Raw genomic sequence first — 8,507 nt, 5'->3', positions numbered from 1 at the left:
CTCATAGTGTGATCATTGATCATCTGTTTTAATTGTGTTCATCTTGCTTATATAGAAACACCAAACACACTCTTGCAATTCTCAATAGTTGTTGTAATTCCTCAAGTGACTTGTGAAGTTTATAGACTTGAGAGGGCTAAGAGATTATTAAACTCTTAGACGATTTTTGTAATCTTTCTAGATTATTGGATTAAATCCTTATTGAAGGTGAAATCACCTTGGCCGGTTGGACTGGAGTAGCTTTGATTTTCAAGTGAATCAGGATAAACTTTTGTGTTGTTTATTAATACCTTTGTGTGTGTAGCGTTGCTAAAAGTTTTTATTTTTAGTGAAAACAATTCAAACTCCCTTTTCATTTTTTCTCTACCTTCACTATCATCCAAACAAGTTTCTAAGCACTTCAAAATCACTCATTGAACATTTCCCCTAAACTTATAGCTTTGGTTACTTAGTTTTTAGAGTTTAAATTTTATTTAAGGTCAACTGTATTCTTCAATACCATGGTAAAATACTCCCCACTCAGAGCCAATCAATGGCTCATAAGTGGGGAGAATGTTTTGTTATTGATCATATAACAAGCCTTGATGCTTAAAACTGATTGAAAACTCGTTTTTTTTAGTTTTGATTCTGAGTTGGTTGAAGGTTGAAGATAACCGTTGGCGCGTGTTTTGAATTCAAACAAAATGATTGTCACACTATGGTTGGTTGGATGGCACGCGCTTTTCATTTATTCCCTTGTTTTATTATTTATTAATTTCGTTCTGTTCTATATCAAAACCGGGCTTATGGCCCAGTGGGTGAGGGGGTTGGTCCCCCATGACCCCAAGGTCAGGGGTTCAACCCCCAGCATGTGCACCCTGACCATTTTATTTTCACTTTTGTTATTTTATTTACTTATTTTCCATTTTACTATCCCTTTTATTTTTTAACCTTTCCATTTTTATTATTTTGCAAATGTTTTGAACACAAACCCCCTTTATTTTTGTCTCTAGAATTTAATGGTGACTTGTTTTATTTCATTTGGATTATTTTTTATGGACTTTTGAGGTATTGAATTTAAGAACTAATGAAATCCATTTAAGTTTTGATATGTTTGGACAAGGGTTGATTAAAACATTCCATATTTCAAACATATCATTAGATGATCAAGTGTTCATCTATGGTACTTTGAAGTATTGATAGGTTACCCCTATTTCAAATAGCTTGGTCACTTTACTTGTGGATGAAGTCTTACCTTGTTAGCTTATGATTTCATTCAATACATTATTGTTTCGTTTGGTCTATACTAACCCACTAACACTTTATACTCTTTTGTTTATACACTAACCCAATTATACTCATTTGTTTATCATATTGACTTGTTAACCTAACCCTACTAACCTTATGTTATTATTATTATCATTTTTATTATTCATTGTCATTTATATTCAAGTACTCATCATCATCATTATCATTGTATAAACTTCAATCATGCATGTTTATTATATTATCCTTACTTCATTGTTATCATACTCATAAAATCAATAACAGCATGATAAGATTATAAGACCAAAAACAAGTCATGATGCTTAATCAACTTGCACTTAGAGGATCCCATTTAGGACCCTTGCTTGGGGCATTTTTCCATTACTTTCTTGTGACACTTTGTAAACACTTAGGTTTCATCTATAGTTACATACTTGTTGTAAGACTGGCATCATGGCACCACCTTAGGGGGATATGTTGTAAGAACATTATCCTTTGTTTAACTTAGGTCACTTTTGCACACACAAGGCTTTCTCTTGGGCTACCTTACAAGGAGACTCTTTTATTTTCTTGTTGGTTACCTTGCATTCATATTGCATAAGCCAAATTTCTTAATCAAATAAACAAACTCTTGATTCAACGTCCAATGGTTTTTTCTTAATCAAATTGAAAACACTTAATAACTACGATTAGTATTGTGAGCCAAGAGCCTTAAGTGGTGGAGAATGAGTGAGAATGGAGCATTCCTACCCTCACTCTGATGATTTTGGACGCAAGACGCTTGGCTTGTTGTCTAGAATATTCACCTCCATCTATAGACTGTAGTGCAATATAATCATAAACTCTTTTCATAAACCCTTGTTTAAGGTAAAATCAATATAACCCATCAAACCTAATTTGTTGCGCCTTAGGGCACCCACCTCGAAAACCCTTTTCTCAAAGGTAAAATCAATCAAACACACAAACATTTTCTATTCTGAACTGCAGAGCTCTGATTCCTCATCCCCGATGAGTGATACGTAGGCACAAGGGACACAATCCTTGGCGATCACCATAATAAAAAACCCAAAACCTCTCTCTTTCACACATATTCTTTTGAAAAATAAAACAATGACAAGATAAATCCCTATGTCCATAAAACAACCCAAATGGTTCCCATGGAATACCAAGGACGTGAGGGGTGATAATACCTTCCCCTTACGTAATCGACTCCCGAACCCTAATCTCGGTTGCAAGACCGTTTCTTTATCTTTTTTTTCTAGTGCTTCCCATGCACTTATCCTTTTTGAGGTTTCTATCGACTATTTCCCATCACCTCTCTGATAGAGGCACAAAAATAAAATTTGGTAGCGACTCTTTTGATCTTTTTGTTCAATCCTTCCAGTTTCCTCGTCATCTGAAACCCCAGTGGAGACAACAGGTTACAGCTCCCCATGCAAATTTAATCATGTAGCCCAAAGTGAATTTTCTGAAATGAATATCTCCATCCATATCAGAGTCATTGTACCCTACTAGAGTAGGCTTATCTCCTTCAAAATAAAGCCTCGTAGAAGAAGTACCATGAAGATACCTTAAAATTCATTTTACAACATTCCAATGTTCTCTACCTGGATTTGACAAAAACCTACTGACTGTAACAACAACATGTGCTATACCTGGTCTTATACACACCATTGCATACATCAAACTACATATAGTGGATGCATAAGGAATACGTTTCATATCAAATGTTTCATCTTCACTTGAAGGACTTTAATTAGAACTCAACTTGAAATGAGTAGCGAGAGGAGTGCTTACCGCCTTAGAACTTTCTATTTTGAATCTTTGTGGTACTTTTTTGATATAATGTTCTTGTGACATCCAAAGTTTCTTCTCTTTTCTGTCACACATGATTCTAATGCCAAGAATCTGTTTAGTTGCTCCCATGTCTTTCATGGAAAATGACTCTCTCAATTACTTCTTTAACCTGTTAATGTTAGAAATACTTTTCCTTACAATAAACATATCATAAACATATAACAATAGGATAATAAAGTTATCATTAGAAAATTTTCTAACAAATACGCAATTATCTGAAGTAGTCTTCTAGTATCCTTGATCACACATAACAGACTCAAACTTCTTGTACCACCGGCTTAGAGCTTTCTTCAACCCATATAAACTCTTTCTTAATCTATACACATGATCTTCTTTACCTTTAACTTTAAAACCAACGGGTTGTTTCATGTAGATCTCTTCCTCAAAATCACCATGAAGGAAAGTTGTTTTCACATCCATTTTCTCAACCTCTAAATCAAGAGTAGCATCCAAACTCAACACGATTCTAATTGATGACATATTTACAACATGTGATAAAATATCATTAAAATCAACACCTTTTATTTGACGGAAACCTTTTACCACTAATCTGGATTTATATCTTTGAGACTTATAGTTGCTATCATGTTTAACTCTAAAAATCCATTTGTTTTCTAAATCCATTTTACCTTTAGGCACCTTCACTAAATCATAAGTGTTATTATCATGCAATAATGTCATCTATTCATGCATTACCTCCATACACTTTTGATTTTCATCACTTTCCATGGCCTCTTGAAAACAATCGAGTTCACCCTTATCAATCAAGGTCACATACTCATCAGAGTTATACCTTGTAGAAGGTTGTTTATGCCTGTTAGACCTCCTAAGTTGAACTTGAGATGATTCTGGAGCTTCGCCAAGATTCTCATCCTGTGACATATCGCTCTCCAATTCACCATCATTAGTTGGGATATTTACCTCATCTACAAGTTGTTAATCATCAATAGAATCATATGGATCACCATTTTGATCATCACCACCAATAGCATCCAAATTATGACTAGGTAACCGAACTGGATCAACATTAGACAAACTGATATCTTTATTAGGTGTAGCCTTATCTACCTTATCAATGTATTCAATAGTTTAGTCTTCTATAAACACCACATCACGGCTTCAAATAAGCTTCTTCCCTACAAGATCATACAACTTATAACCAAACTCATCTTACCCATAGCCGTTGAAGATACATTATTTTGACTTTGCATCCAACTTGGATCTTTCATCCTTATCCTTACAACCAAAGACTCACAAATGATCATAATTGACATTCTTTCCAAACCAAATTTTGTCTAGAACTTCATTGTTCAAAGTAACAGTAGGAGTGAGATGAGAACATGCATTGTCTTGTAAAGTGCCTCACCCCAATAATAATTAGGCAACTTAGCTTCATAGAGCATACACCTTATTCTCTCAGTTAGGCTTCAATTTATACTCTTTGCTAAACCATTCAATTGAGGATTTTTATGAGGAGTCTTTTCATATGAAATATCATGCAGCTTGCAATATGAATCAAATGGTCCACAATACTCTCCACCATTGTCTGAACGAACACATTTCAGCTACTCACATGTTTGCCTCTCAACCGAAGCATGGAATTCTTTGAACTTTTCCAACACTTGGTCTTTTGTCTTCAAGGAATAAACCCATAATTTCATGGATTAATCATCAATAAAGGTAACAAAATAAAGTGCACCACTAAAGGATTTTACCTTTAATGGACCATAAACATCAGAATATACCAATTGAAGCAACTTTGACTTTCTTGAGGGAGGATGTCTCTCGAAATATACTCTAGTCTGTTTACCAGTCATGTAATGAGAACACTTCTCCAAATCTAAATTATTTAATCCAAGAAGAACATCCATTTTATACAAAACATTCAACCCTTTTTCACTAATATGACTAAGTCTTTGGTGCCACAAAGATGCTTCCATGTCGATAGAATTCATAATGTCCCTAGAAACCAAAGAGACTAAGTCTTTGTTAAGTTTCTAGTTTCCATAACCGAAGTGATTATCATAACCACAATCATCTAGCATATGCACAGAGATAAAATTAAAGCGGACACTTAGAGCATGTTTGACACCTCTAAGCAACAATTTCATTCCAATGTTGGTTTGCAAGCAAACATCACCAACACCAATTACCTTATATACGCCATCGTTCTCCAACTTTAACACTCCAAAATCACCATAAGTATAAGATGTAAAGAAATCCTTCCTTGGTGTAACATACAATGAAGAAATCCTTCCTTTGTATCTATAACTTTTTGCAATAATTGGAAGAAAAAGACTACTTGGGTGAAAGGTCCAGTCATACTCCCGAGTATCAGGCCTAAGTCATAATCACTTGTAAGCCATAAATACTCGTCTTTTAAGTCTAAAACATATTCAAACACATCAACTTCATTTGTCGGCCCGGTGTGATCAACAACTCTTTTACAAAAGAACATTGTTTAATTCATTCTAATGAGAATATAAACTAGCGCTTAAGCCTCCACCACGAGAAAACAAGCCAATGTTTAACCTTTAGAGTGAAAACCAAACACTTGTTCGATAAAAAAAACTACAACCAATCAAACCTATCCCCACCACCCCGCGCACGCGTGATTTAAACCTATTCACAAACGAACATTGTTTAGTCCATTCTACCACGAAACAGATAAGCGTTTAAGCCTCACCCGCGAGCATACAAGCCAAATGTTTAAACCACTGGAATGCGATTTAAATTACTATTCACTGAATCAATAAAGAAACACTCGTTTTCCATCAAGAACTATGTACCTTTGAGTTCTCCATCACACCTGGAGATTCGTATGAGCGAGATTCCCATCTCCTCAAGAACCCTAATAAAAACCTTTTTGCGCCCCTTTTCCTTTTTCTTCTTGCATTTTTATCACTAGAAGAAAACAATTAACATAGGATAACATTCAAACGCAAGTTTAACTAAAAGGTTTCTGTTGGGTACAACGTATATGAGGGGTGTTAATACCTTCCCCTTACATTATCGACTCTCGAACCCGAATATGGTTGTGATGAACATCTTCTTTTTCTTTCAAGGGTTTTATAGATATTTTGCCTTTCCTTCTTTGGAATAAATAAATTTCTGTGGCGAATATATTTGAATCATTTTTCCGCAAGTGCGCGAACACCTCGCGAAGGATCATATTTTTTGAGATGTGATACAATAGGGTGGGGGTTTCTTCATCAGTACTAAAATCCATAATGATAAAATCTGTTGGAAATACGAACTTATCAACTCTTAGCACATATCTTCAATCTTTCCTTAGGGATAGCAAATGCTTCAGTAGGGTAGTTGAAGTGTGATAGTTGTTGGTATAACAGCTCCAATGCCTAACTTCTTGAAGATGGACAAAGGCATAAGGTTAATACTTACCTCAAGGTCATAAAATTCCTTTCCACAAAAGAAATCTCATATGTTACATCGTATAGTTAATCTTCTAGAATCTTTCAACTTGGGAGGGAGTTTTCCTTACACAAGTTGGTTGCACTCTTGAGTTAAGGCCACAATAGCAAATTCCCCCATCATATTCCTTTTTGTAAGAAAAACCTTCATAAATTTAAAATAGTTTGGCATTTATTGAAAGGCCTCAATCAATGGTAAGTTGATATGAAGTTGCTTCATGATTTCCATGAACTTACCAAACTTATCCTCTTCTTTAGCATTTCTGATTTATTGAGAAAAGGGTGGTGGTGGCCTCTATTGCACAAATTTGAGTGGTTTGTCAACATATGGCATGTCAATCAACTGCTTTTTTAAAGTAGAAGTCACGCCAGAAGTTTTCAGAGTACGTTGCTCCTTTTTCACATTCTCTTTTATATACTCCGTAGGCTCATATTCTTCCACTCCTGGTGTGTTAGGGGTGGTCGGATTTACCCTTAGTGGGTTTTCTCATACTTGTGTGGTCTTTCACATTCTTTTCTACTTCTTAACTTGATAACCTTACATGTTTCAATACTCTTGCTACCAAAGGTAGATGCTGGAGTTTCAGTGGAGCTTGGAAGTACTCCCAAAGTTCTAGAACTGAGTGCTAAAGAAATATATCCAACTTGATTCTCCAAGTTTTTAATGCTTACTCCTTGATCTTGAAATTGGTTCTTGGTTTCTTGTATGAAGGACTTCATAATATTTTTCAACTGGTTGTTCCCTTGGTTAGACACAACATGATTAGGTACAGAATAAACATGTGGAACATGAGGTGCTTAAGGCTTGAGTTGGTTTTGAGTGTTGCTCCATGAGAAGTTTGGATAATTATGCCACCTAGGATTGTAAGTGTTGTTGTAGGGGTTGTAGTACTTGTTGTTTCCCACATAATTCATAAACTGGTATGGATGATCAATATTCAAATAAATGATCTACCTTAAAATAGACAAAGGCAACCTCTAATGTGTCAATTATAACTTTGACAGACTCAGTTGTTGGCACGCCAAAACTCGTCATCAAGTTTTTCATTATTTGGTGAATATGAGTCACTTGAGCAACAAGGGTTATGGTCTCAATGACTTCATGGAAACCAACTGGCTTATTTTGAATGGAGACACTAGTAGCTCTTGTAACAGGCCATTGGTAGTTATTGGTTGCAATACCTTTAAACAACTTGTAACTGTCTTCATAAGACTTAGATAGCAAAGCTCCACTAGAGGATGCATCCAACATGTTTCTTGAGGATGAAACCAATCCATTCTAGAATTTTGCTAATTTAATACAGGTTGGTATCCCATGATAGGGACATTTCCTTAACAATTGTTTGAATCTTTCCCAAGAATCAAATAATAACTCGTCATCTCCTTGTCTAAATGAAGTAATTTCATTTCTCATCTTAGCATTCTTGACTGGAGGAAAATACTTAGCTAAAAAAATTAAGTTAAGGCATTCCATGTTGCTATGGAATTTAGCTCTAGAGAATTTAGCCAGCTCTTGGCTATATCCCTTAGAGAGTAGGGAAATATCCTGAGTCTAAAAGCATCATAAGAAATTCCAAGTATTTTGCAATTGCTAGCTACTCCCAAGAATTTCCTTAAGCGCAAATGTGGATCTTCATTGGCAGTCCTTGAATATTGGCCAATTGTTTATAACATTTGAACCATCATAGACTTGAATTCAAATCGTTCCACTATGAACTCTGGTCTTATAATCCCCATATTCATGGGATTGGGATCAAGCATAGCATAATCCCTTATGTTCCGTGCCCTATCATTGGCAATCCCAATAATGTAATTATCTGTCATGACACATTCCTCTTCAAATGATTCCTATTCAAAGTATCCATCAAAGTTACCAAAAACAATAATGTGTGGAGGACTTCTTAGTAAGTGATCAGTATATTGAAATCTCCTTAACAATTTGAGTGTTCTTTCTGCCTCAGGATCTCATATGTA

The 8,507-nt window shown here is 35.3% G+C and overlaps 1 non-coding gene across 1 annotated transcript; it reads left to right on the top strand.

Moving 5' to 3' along the window:
- The first annotated feature begins 7,843 nt into the window (after positions 1-7,843).
- LOC127109500 (small nucleolar RNA R71) lies at positions 7,844-7,950 on the top strand. The gene has a single exon (XR_007796778.1). It is a non-coding gene; the product is annotated as a small nucleolar RNA R71 (small nucleolar RNA).
- The last annotated feature ends 557 nt before the right edge of the window (positions 7,951-8,507 follow it).

This window comes from Lathyrus oleraceus, chromosome 7 (genome assembly GCF_024323335.1).
Source record: "Lathyrus oleraceus cultivar Zhongwan6 chromosome 7, CAAS_Psat_ZW6_1.0, whole genome shotgun sequence".
Taxonomy (NCBI): domain Eukaryota; kingdom Viridiplantae; phylum Streptophyta; class Magnoliopsida; order Fabales; family Fabaceae; genus Lathyrus; species Lathyrus oleraceus.
Note: the sequence above shows the minus strand (reverse complement) of the source record. Positions and strands in the feature narration are given on the sequence as shown.